Raw genomic sequence first — 11027 nt, 5'->3', positions numbered from 1 at the left:
TGTTGTGGTCACCAATTATTACTGAAACAAAGAAGCTGACTGAAATGCCAACTGTATCAACTATAATTCATTTAAAATGTTTGTTGTTTTAGAATCACTCAAATTTAGACTATGTTCTTTTAAAGCATCAAAACAAATTGCATTTCATATACTAGGTCTATATACTACCTTCTTTCCAGGTGAAAAAGTGATAAAGGTCTGACTAATACTAAATCAGAGCCAAGTCACCTCTTATATGAATGCTTTTGTCCCTCAGGTGTCTAGGGGTAGGAGGGAGTGTGTAGCATATATGTTGGATGGGTGTTGAGCACGTTTGGTGTAAATGATGAGGACCAGACGAGAATTAAAGTGCAGAAAGGTGTATATTACAGAGAAGTGCAATAAGTACAAATCTATTTACAGAACAAAGAACACATTTAGGTCACGAGGCCAAGGGACACAGATGTTGCCAAATAAATGAAACAAACAAAACCAAACCAAGCTAGAGCCAAAGATAGGCTTTTGTTTGTTGCTTAATAAGTCAGTCAGCCAATCTTACTACTCTAACAAAACATAAATTAGACAGTTGGCAACCACCCCTTTCCTAATGTGTCTAATACAGTAATTCCACCCACGTGCAGCCACAATGTATAGAGGCCTCTATCTTTACATTACATTACATTATTGGCATTTGGCGGATGCTCTTATCCAGAGCGATGTACAGTTGATTAGACTAAGCAGGAGACAATCCTCCCCTGGAGCAATGCAGGGATAAGGGCCTTGCTCAACGGCCCAACGGCTGTGCGGATCTTATTGTGGCTACAGAACCACCAACCTTGCGTGTCCCAGTCATTCACCTGAAGCACTACACTACAAGCTGCCTCTATCTTACCTGTCTTACCTGCCCCAGGGCCTGGACAATACACAAACAACCACACATACACACCAATAGGGGAATGACTTTTCTGGGTTTCTGTGCACACATACACAAGTTGTAGCTGAATTGGATGGGTGAGATGAGAGTGGCAGCAAACACACAGCTTTTATCTAGCAGAGGAGGGATGTGATTGGTAGGGGAGGGACCAGGATAATGATGATTGACAGGTGGGATTGTGGATTTGTGCGAATGGAATTGTGATTGGCCACCTGCAGAGAAATAACGGAGGGAAAAACAGAGGGAACACAAGTCACAACAACGTGGAACGTAAAACAATGTGTCCACCGTGGAAAGTACACTGTACCTGAGATCAGCACTGTGGGCACCAACAGGACCAATCATTTTCAGTCTGAGAGAGAGATCTGTGTGGCTTTCTCTGCAGAGGTTTAGTGTGTGTGTGTGTGTGTGTGTGTGTGTGTGCGTGTGCGTGTGCGTGTGTGTGTGTGTGTGTGTGTGCTGTGTGTGAGTATAGTTCCCTTTTTTATTCCCACCAGCTTCAAACAGGAAGTGTATGCAGAAGCTACAGGCTGCAGAGATGGTGGTGTGGCTGCCAACCTCTTTCTGTTTCCATTTTAGTTTCTGTGCAAAGACATCATGGCAGAATTACAGAGCTGAGAATGACCTTATGGACCTCATATGCAAACTCAGTTAATTGTCACTTTTATTTTCATCAGACAAAGAGAAATTCTATATTTTGTTAGCGTAAGCATTCAAGATGTATAAATTGTATCTTTTAATACATTATGAAAAAGTCTGATTATATAGATTGTATGTATTTTTATAGGCCTTATAAAAATACATACAAATCCAAAAACACAAACAAAATCAAGCTCACTGACATAAAAAAACATACTGTAACAGCAAGAAATAAAAAAACATTGTAAGGAACACCGTTAAGATCAAACAGTAAGATATAAAATATCATATAAAATATGTACTGTACAGCATTGCCAGGACTATTGTATATATTTAAATGAATTTTGGCTTGCAGTTTTGCAAACCAGATAATGTGGCAGGGTGGGAGTTCCCATTTACTCAATTTTAATACAAATCTAATGTAATCTAATCTAATCAAACACACACTCAGATACCAAATATCAGATTCACCCTCCGTCCTCAGTCCTCATTTCTCTCTGAAAAAAACAACAGAAATAAAGAACTTGAAACAAAGGACTGCATCCAAAATTCATACTAAGCAATACAATCTGCAGCAGTGTGGCTTTTTAGACCTCTTTGAACAAGGTGAGAGTGTGCTGCTCAGTAGTGTGCAGTAGGATGTGTGACCGAGTGTGTGAGTGTGTGAGTGTGCGACTGAGTGTGTGAGTGTGCAACAGAGTGTGTGAGTGTGTGGTAGAGTGTGTGAGTGTGCGACAGAGTGTGTCAGTGTGTGAGTGTGTAAGTGCGACAGAGTGTGTGAGTGTGTGACAGAGTGTGAGTGTGTGAGTGTGCGACAGAGTGTGTGAGTGTGTAAGTGCGACAGAGTGTGTGAGTGTGTGAGTGTGTGACAGAGTGTGTGAGTGTGTGAGTGTGCGACAGTGTGTGAGTGTGTGCGACAGAGTGTGTGAGTGTGCGACAGAGTGTGTGAGTGTGTGAGTGTAAGTGTGTGAGTGTGTGACAGAGAGTGTGAGTGTGCGACAGAGTGTGTGAGTGTGCGACAGTGTGTGAGTGTGCGACAGAGTGTGTGAGTGTGTGACAGAGTGTGTGAGTGTGCGACAGAGTGTGTGAGTGTGCGACCGAGTGTGTGAGTGTGTGACAGAGTGTGTGAGTGTGTAACAGAGTGTGTGAGTGTGCGACAGAGTGTGTGAGTGTGTGACCGAGTGTGTGAGTGTGTGAGTGTGTAACAGAGTGTGTGAGTGTGCAACAGAGTGTGTGAGTGTGCGACCGAGTGTGTGAGTGTGTAAATGAGTGTGTGAGTGTGTGAGTGTGTGTTAGAGAGTGTGAGTGTGTGGCCGAGTGTGTGAGTGTGTAACAGTGTGTGAGTGTGCAACAGAGTGTGTGAGTGTGCGACAGAGTGTGTGAGTGTGTGACAGAGTGTGTGAGTGTGTAACAGAGTGTGTGAGTGTGTGAGTGTGTGACAGAGTGTGGGAGTGTGCGACAGAGTGTGTGAGTGTGCGACAGAGTGTGTGAGTGTGCGACAGAGTGTGTGAGCGTGCAACAGAGTGTGTGAGTGTGCGACAGAGTGTGTGAGTGTGTGTGTTAGAGAATGTGAGTGTGTAACAGAGTGTGTGAGTGTGCAACAGAGTGTGTGAGTGTGTAACAGAGTTTGTGAGCGTGCAACAGAGTGTGTGAGTGTGGTAGACTGTGAGTGTGTAAATGAGTGTGTGAGTGTGTGAGTGTGCAAGTGTGTTAGTGTGTGGTAGAGTGTGAATGTGTGGTACAGTAGAGCGTGTGAGTGTGGTAAAGTGTGAGTGTGTGTTAGAGGGGTGACATGGCTCTGGCAGTAAGAGCAGTCGTCTGGCAGTCGGAGGGTTGGTGGTTCGATCCCCTGCCCGGGCCGAAGTGTCCCTGAGCAAGACACCTAACCCCCAAATACTCCTGACGAGCTGGTCGGTGCCTTGCATGGCAGCCAATCGCCGTTGAGTGTGTGTATGAATGGGTGAATGAGAAGCATCAATTGTACAGCGCTTTGGATAAAGGTGCTATATAAATGCCAACCATTTGAGTGCATGGTAGGCTGTGAGTGTGGTAGAATGTGTTGTAGCGTGTGAGTGTGTGGTAGAATGTGTTGTATTGTGAGTGTGAGTGTTTTTGGACCTGTTTTTAAAGAGGTTACAGAGTGTGAGTGTGTTAGAGAGTGTGAGTGTGTGGTAGAGTGTGTGTTAAGAGTGTGTGAGTGTGGTAGAATGTGTGGTAGCGTGTGAGTGTGTGGTAGAATGTGTTGTATTGTGAGTGTGAGTGTTTTTGGACCTGTTTTTAAAGAGGGTACAGAGTGTGTCAGATTGAAGCTCACTGCTGATGAGAAATATAAACACAGTGACCATGACTGACCTGCAGCACCTCTCTCTGACATGAACTGCGATGACAGCCGAAACCATGGCAACCAGACCTGCGGAGAGCAGCACTGACTTTAGTGCACACGGTGAGAGGCCAGGAGATGGTGCTACAGGAGGCACTGAAGCTGCAGGAAATAAACATTACACAGGACCCCACAGAGACAACTACTGTCACACACAAACACACATGCACTTACACACATACACATGCCCAGACACACAAATATACACACGTGTGTGCAAGCACATTCAAACATACATGGGACACTTTCACACACTCATGGACAGACTGAAACACACACACGCACGCACACACACAGACACATACACAGACACACACACGCACAGACATACACACACACATGCACACACATACGCACACACACACATACACACACACACACACACACACACAGGAAATGCCAGAGAATAAGCACAGTAACATTATCCACAGACAGACTTACAGATGTTCTTTGTGGAATTTGATTGCGTCTTTGTGCCGACCCGGTTACTGCTGCTGCAGTGGATGGTGTCGTTGGTTGCCGTGACGATGAGGTTGAGTCCTGTCGGCAAGGTTGTATTCTCTACCTGTGTGCAGTGGGCGTGGTCACAGGTGTAGCTGACCATGGTGTCTTCAGCAGAGCAGTTCACCAACACCTTACAGACCCCTCCATCAGAGGAGAGTAACGCCACGCTCACCTGGGGTATGGGCGGGGCCTCTGCAAAACAACAACCAATCCACTGGGCCAAAGATGTGATACACTACACAATATAGTCATAATAAACTCATACATCATTTCATTTAATATCACAAAAATGCCACATATTCATATTGTTATCATATAATCTCAGAAACCACATAATATGACAATCTCATGATAATCTCAGAAATAACATTTATCTACAGAATTACACTGATTTAAAGTGGCTTTAATCTATCATTTCCTCAGTTTTGGTCTATTCTACATTTTAGTTCCTCGCAACCTCCAGCTCTCTCTCACACAGCTTTCCCTCTCCTGACTGTCAGTGTGGTTTCTTTGGTTCAGTCACTTCACCACAGACAACGGTTCTCAAACTCCTCCTCCTCTTGTGTTTATGGCGCTTAAGCTCTCCTGCGTTACTGCCGGACACTTGTGCCACGCAAACTACACATCTCTGCCCTCGCAACATTAGTTTCCATGGTTTTCCTGCATACATTTACATACAGGGCGCCCGCCACAAACTTTAAGTTTTAATGTACAGAAATGAAATTAAACACTGTGAATGATCTCAATTGTGATTGGTAGAGATAAACCAGTGGGAATATGTCTCTAATATGGTATTTGTTCCTAGGGAAAAATCATAGATTGCCACTTCAAATGCATTAGGGTCTGATCATTTTTGCACCCTTATGATTGTATATAGTTGGCATTTACATAGTGCCTTTATCCAAAGCACTGTACAACTGATGCTTCCCATTCACCCATTCATACACACACCAACGGTGATTGGCTGCCATGCAAGGCACCAACCAGCTCATCGGGAGCAATTGGGGGTTAGGTGTCTTGTTCAGGCACACTTCAACACACCCAGGGCGGAATAGAACCGGTAACCCTCCCACTGCCAGACAACTGCTCATACCTCCTGAGGTAATGTTGCCCCTACGTGTATTTTACACATCCCAGTAACTGTAACAGAGTCACATTTCTACCTTGAACTGTGAGTCTGTAGGTAGCAACATCTGTCTCCTGTCCTCCATCATCTGTTGTCATTGCTCTGTAGATCCCACTGTAATTCTGCGTCACATTCTTCAGTAGCAGAGAGAAGCTTGTCTCATCAAATTCTGATATAATACTGTTTTTATATTTTTTCATATATTTTATATTCTGATTGTAATGCACTATTTTAGAAGAGATATTAAATCTCCATAATATGCTGTCAAACTGTAGTTCTTCATGTCTCTTCACATGCAGAGGAACAGAGTCTCCCTTGAGCACAAACAGCTCTGGAAACTAGAAAGAAACAGAAAAATGTTTTTTTAAAGTTTTTTAAAACTGTAAAACAAACTCTGTTCAACACACATTATAACATCAACACAACAATTTACAGGATCCATTATAAAATAGAAACAAACTTCCATTGTGCATCTATATATTTTTGGGAAGAAGTGTAATTCAAGTGTGCAACTCAGATCTATACACATCTATACAACAGATCAAGTTAAATGGATGAACAAAATGAAAATATTTACACTTTACTACAGTTTACTTGATTCAAAACAAAAACAGTAGCTTAATACACTCTGTGAGCACTTTATTAGGTATTTATTATATATTTTTTGTTTTTGACTTCTACTGCTGTATCCTATCCACTTAGAGTTATGATGTGTTGTGCATTCAGAGATGCTCTTCTGCATACCACTGTTGTAATGTGTGGTTATTTGCGTTACTGTCGCTTTCTGGTCAGCCTTGACCAGTCCGGCCATTCTCCTCTGATGTCTCTCATTAACAAGGTATTTCTGTCTGTTTGCAAACTTTAGAGACTAGTATGGATGAAAATCCCTGGAGATCAGCAGTCTCTAAGATACTCAAACCACCCAGTCTGCCACCAACAGTCATTCCACGGACAAAGTCACTTATTTCACATTTTTTTCCCCATTCTGATGGTTGAAGTGAACATTAACTGAAGCTCCTGACCCGTATCTACATGATTATATGCATTGCACTGCTTCCACACAATTGGCTGATTAGATAGTTGCATGAATAAGTAGGTGTAATAAAGTAAAAATGTTCCAGTGAGTAAGTGTTCGGTGAGTGTATATACAGTTGTTGTGCAAAATCTTGTATGTAAAAAAAAATGAAAAATTATACATTCATGAAATAGTATAGTTTTGTTTAGTATATAAAAAAAAAATACATTAAATAAACTTGCTACAGTTGTACTTCTGCAGACTTTGACTGTCTTGCTTGCTATTTGTCATCTCTTTTGTGGGACTCTTATTGCTGAAAAATTTTAATCAGTCACATAAAGCTTTCAAACCTGACAAAAGTAAAGAAAAAACAGGTGTTGGGAAAAAGAGTAAATGCATAAAAAGATTATACTCCTACACTATTTTAAATGACATGCTTTCACATAATGACTAGCATCTTTATTTTGCTCCACATGAACTGGACTTTCTTAAATGTTTTGACTGAGAGATATCTTGTTTGGTGACTAAAAATCAGACAGGAAAGCCAGCACTATTATCTTTTCAATTCAGCAGACTTCAGCAGGGATATCCATGTTGGCTTTTGGAGGGGAAGGTCATGCCTTCTCTTCGGCGAAACTCTTAACCTTCTTTGAGGAATAATAATAATAATAATAATAATAATAATAATAATAATAATAATTCCTTGCAGTCAGAACACTTTACAGTGATGAGGGGGAAACTCATCTCAACCACCAATGTGTCGCACCACCTGGCTGATGCAACGGCTGCCATTTTGTGCCTGAATGCTCCCCACGCATCAGCTGAGGTCAGGAGGGAGAGAACGATTATATAGCCATCCGTTATCTGAACCTTTTTATCCTGAACAGGGTCGCAGGGGGGCTGGAGCCTATCCCAGCATACATTGGGCGAAAGGCAGGTCACCAGTCCATTGCAGGGCACACACACCATTCACTCACAGACTCATACCCATGGGCAATATAGACTGTCCAATTAGCCTAACCTGCATGTCTTTGGACTGTGGGAGGAAACTGGAGAACCCGGAGGAAACCCACGCGAACACAGGGAGAACATGCAAACTCCGCACAGAGAGGCCCCGGCCGACCAGGATTTGAACCCAGGACCTCCTTGCTGTGAGGCGGCAGTGCTACCCACTGCACCATCCATGCCGCCATTATGTAGCCAATTAGACATAAATATCTTTTGATTCAATCAAAACTCACAATGTTATTGAATTTAACTTCCAAAAAGTGTCCGCATGACAGGATCACTGTCAAAATTAAGTCAGTGACAAATACAGCAACTGTTTCAGAATGGCCTCGGAACTGTGTAAGACACAAAGAGTAACGGTCAGGTGGATTGTGTTCTCCATTTCATTTGGAGCGCTGCTCATTTAGTTCCATTTAAAAGGGAAAACTGTATATTTCAACACATGCAGTCATGGGAGCATTTTAAAGCGAGGAGAAATCTAAAAAGGGCAGTCTCTTTCTCTCCAATGGTAAGTGGTGCCATTAAAAAAAGTTTTAAGTCTGAAGATTTGAACACTTGCTGTTTTGAAAGACCTCCTGTCTCAGTAGAGCTGTCAGGGGCTACAATGCAGCACCAGAACTATGTGCACAGCAGAGCACCTGTCCAAGTCCAAATCCATATCCAGTTAACCACTGCAGAGGCAGCCTGGTGACATCGGACCAGAAGAGCACATGCTACGTTTAAATGGAGCCAGTGCCCAGAAACCACCTGAAATGTATTCGATTTATTTATTGGTATCATTAACTACAATGTTAACGGTATTTAGAAGCTTGTGTTTGAGCTAGATTGATGCTCTTGGGTATTTTCACCTTGTGTAGCATTCAAAAGCAGCAAGCCATTTTGAAGCTTAGTAAAGAGCCATTGCAGAAGCATTGGGGATGGCTTGTAAAACAATTTAGAATGTCCTGAAAAAGAAAGAAACCGCTGGAGTACTGAGACACAGACATCGAACAGGTCGAACAAGGAAAACAACAGCAGTTGATGAAACATTGTGAGAGCTGTGAAGAAAACCCCCAAAACATCAGTCAGTGACATCACAAACAATCTCCACAGGGCAGTCAGTGACATCACAAACAATGTCCACAGGGCAGGGATGAAGGTATCTCTATCAACTGTTTGAAGAAGACTTAGAGAGCAGCAATAGAGGCTATACCACAAGATGCAAACTACTCATCAGTAGTAAGAATCGAAAGGCGAGATTACATTTTGCAAAGAAGTACAGAGATGAGCCACAAAAGTTTGAGAACAAAGTTTTATGGACTGATAGACCAAGTCAATCACCAGCCTTTAACCGAATGATCTGATACCAAAGGTGCTATGTTCTAAGTAGTTTAACATATCTCAGTGTAAATACCAGGAAATAAAAGCTGAAATGCTGAACTCTTGATCTTGTGTTCATCTTTTTATCTCAACCGCAAATGTATGTAATGTATTGGAAAGAAAACAAAGAAATTGGACTTGCCAATACTTTGGGGGGGCTGTATATCATCAATACTACATTTCATACTTTCTGATCCAAAGTGTTCAATTTGTGTATGCAATAGTAAGCAAGTAAACTTATTATTTCCAGACAGTTCTGCACAATTCTACATCAGGAAATACCAGTGGGTTCAGTGCAACATGATGATGTACAGAAAGAGTACAGTGTGTTCTATGGTGAGGAGGAAGATGTGAAACACCACATAATTCATTTAAAAAATAAAAATAAGATAAATATCCTTGATTCTACCTTCTATCAAAAAACAAACAAGTCAATCAAGCACCTGCTGCTGACTGTGCTGAAGTCTGAGTCATCACACGCCTCATTTAAAATGAAGCTCATTTTACAGTTAAAATGAAGCAAGCTCATTTTACAGTTAAAATGAAGCAAGCTCATTTTACAGTTAAAATGAAGCAAGCTAATTTTTGTACTCACTATTCTTTCAACACTTTCAATTATGGTATAAAAGGTGTTATATAATGTATGCAGTTTAATCACCAGGCCCTCCCCTTGGCGATAATCATCTTACACACACACACTCACACAGACACAACTGCTTTCTTTCTTGTGATAGCTATTTTCCAATGACTTCACTGAAAGAAGTACCACTTCAACACTTCACGATGTCAGCAAACATAAGTAAGGTTTATGCAGGGATACAATACTCATACCATGATTTTAAAGAGTAAAAAAGTATCTTTACTTTAATCAGCAGCAAGTAATGTATTATATAAAGTATGTCATGGATTTATAAAGAAACCGGTTTTAAACAGCAACAAGTGCCATACAGTACATGGTTTTAATTGTAATTGCCCCTGATGAGTAGGTAAATACATTGATGGATGAATAAAAGGCACAATACCTGGGGCAGTGGAGAGAAACAGAGCAACAATGAGGAGAGGAAGTTCCATTCTGCAATGAAACTGTGTGGCTTCTTCAGTGAGTTATACCTGCCACTTCCTTCTTCAAATCATATTTCCACTCGAGGGGGGCTGGACTGTAATGTAAAGCCTGAAAAGACAGGAAATTAAATTAATCAGCCCTAACATTAACATCAGCATGCTCTCCATCAAGGTGTATCAGCACAGATCTTTGACAACATGCTACAGTCATGTATAAGGTCTACTGTATGTTAAACAACATGTGCTCATCAGATTGTTTAAGATTCAAACCTCTGAATATGAATGAATATTCTTTGAGTAGTGCACTGTAAAGTCTATTTTGCATATTAATGTTAGAGGCAATATACTTATTTTGCACTTTTATAAAGCATGCTTTATTTCCAATGTGTCCTATTTGGTACCACATATCTTGTATCACTCTTTCAACATAGCTTGCTCACAAACTGTGTCGGTATGTAGCATACAATTTTTAAGTCTTGAGAGTGGATGGAAAAGTTCCAGTCTGTAGCGAGTGGTGATAATACTTTGTAATTCTCCAGAAAAGCATGTAGAGACATTCTTGAAAAAACTGATGAGATCAATGGCGCAGGTGGATGGTTTGAGACTACTTACTACTTTGCTTGAGACTAAGAATGCGTGTATGCTTGTGAGTGGGTTAATTTAAAAAGTGCTGTATGAAATCAACAGAAATTAACAGGTTACTAATGTCCAAATATCCAAAACTCTAGCATTTCACCCTTATTAATAAATCATGTGATCATACAACATCACATGATTTATACAATATCATGTGATTTATTAATAAGGGGTTTCGTAGACCTTTCATTATGGCGCCCACCGTGGCAGACGTGTTTGCGTTGTCCTCCCCGCACAAATGCTACTTATTAGCTATTTTAGCGTTAGTATTTGTTTAGAATGTGCAGTTCACTTATGCAACAGTGACATACAGTGGAGAGACGCTTCTGGATATCGGTAAAGTTCATCACAAGTTCATTCAGTCTAACCGGCTACGACTTCCTCA

At 41.3% G+C, this 11027-nt stretch overlaps 2 long non-coding RNA genes across 2 annotated transcripts; both read right to left on the bottom strand.

The window, feature by feature from the left end:
- Positions 1–343: 343 nt before the first annotated feature.
- Positions 344–4199, bottom strand: LOC133137910 (uncharacterized). Its single transcript, XR_009709644.1, has 2 exons — positions 3905–4199; positions 344–2049 (listed from the first exon to the last, which is right to left on the bottom strand). It is a non-coding gene; the product is annotated as an uncharacterized LOC133137910 (long non-coding RNA).
- A 155-nt stretch (positions 4200–4354) lies between these two features.
- On the bottom strand, positions 4355–10055 carry LOC133136225 (uncharacterized). Its single transcript, XR_009709485.1, has 3 exons — positions 9967–10055; positions 5600–5900; positions 4355–4628 (listed from the first exon to the last, which is right to left on the bottom strand). It is a non-coding gene; the product is annotated as an uncharacterized LOC133136225 (long non-coding RNA).
- Between the last annotated feature and the right edge of the window lie 972 nt (positions 10056–11027).

The sequence above is a fragment of the Conger conger genome, chromosome 9 (genome assembly GCF_963514075.1).
Source record: "Conger conger chromosome 9, fConCon1.1, whole genome shotgun sequence".
Classification (NCBI taxonomy): Eukaryota; Metazoa; Chordata; class Actinopteri; order Anguilliformes; family Congridae; genus Conger; species Conger conger.
Note: the sequence above shows the minus strand (reverse complement) of the source record. Positions and strands in the feature narration are given on the sequence as shown.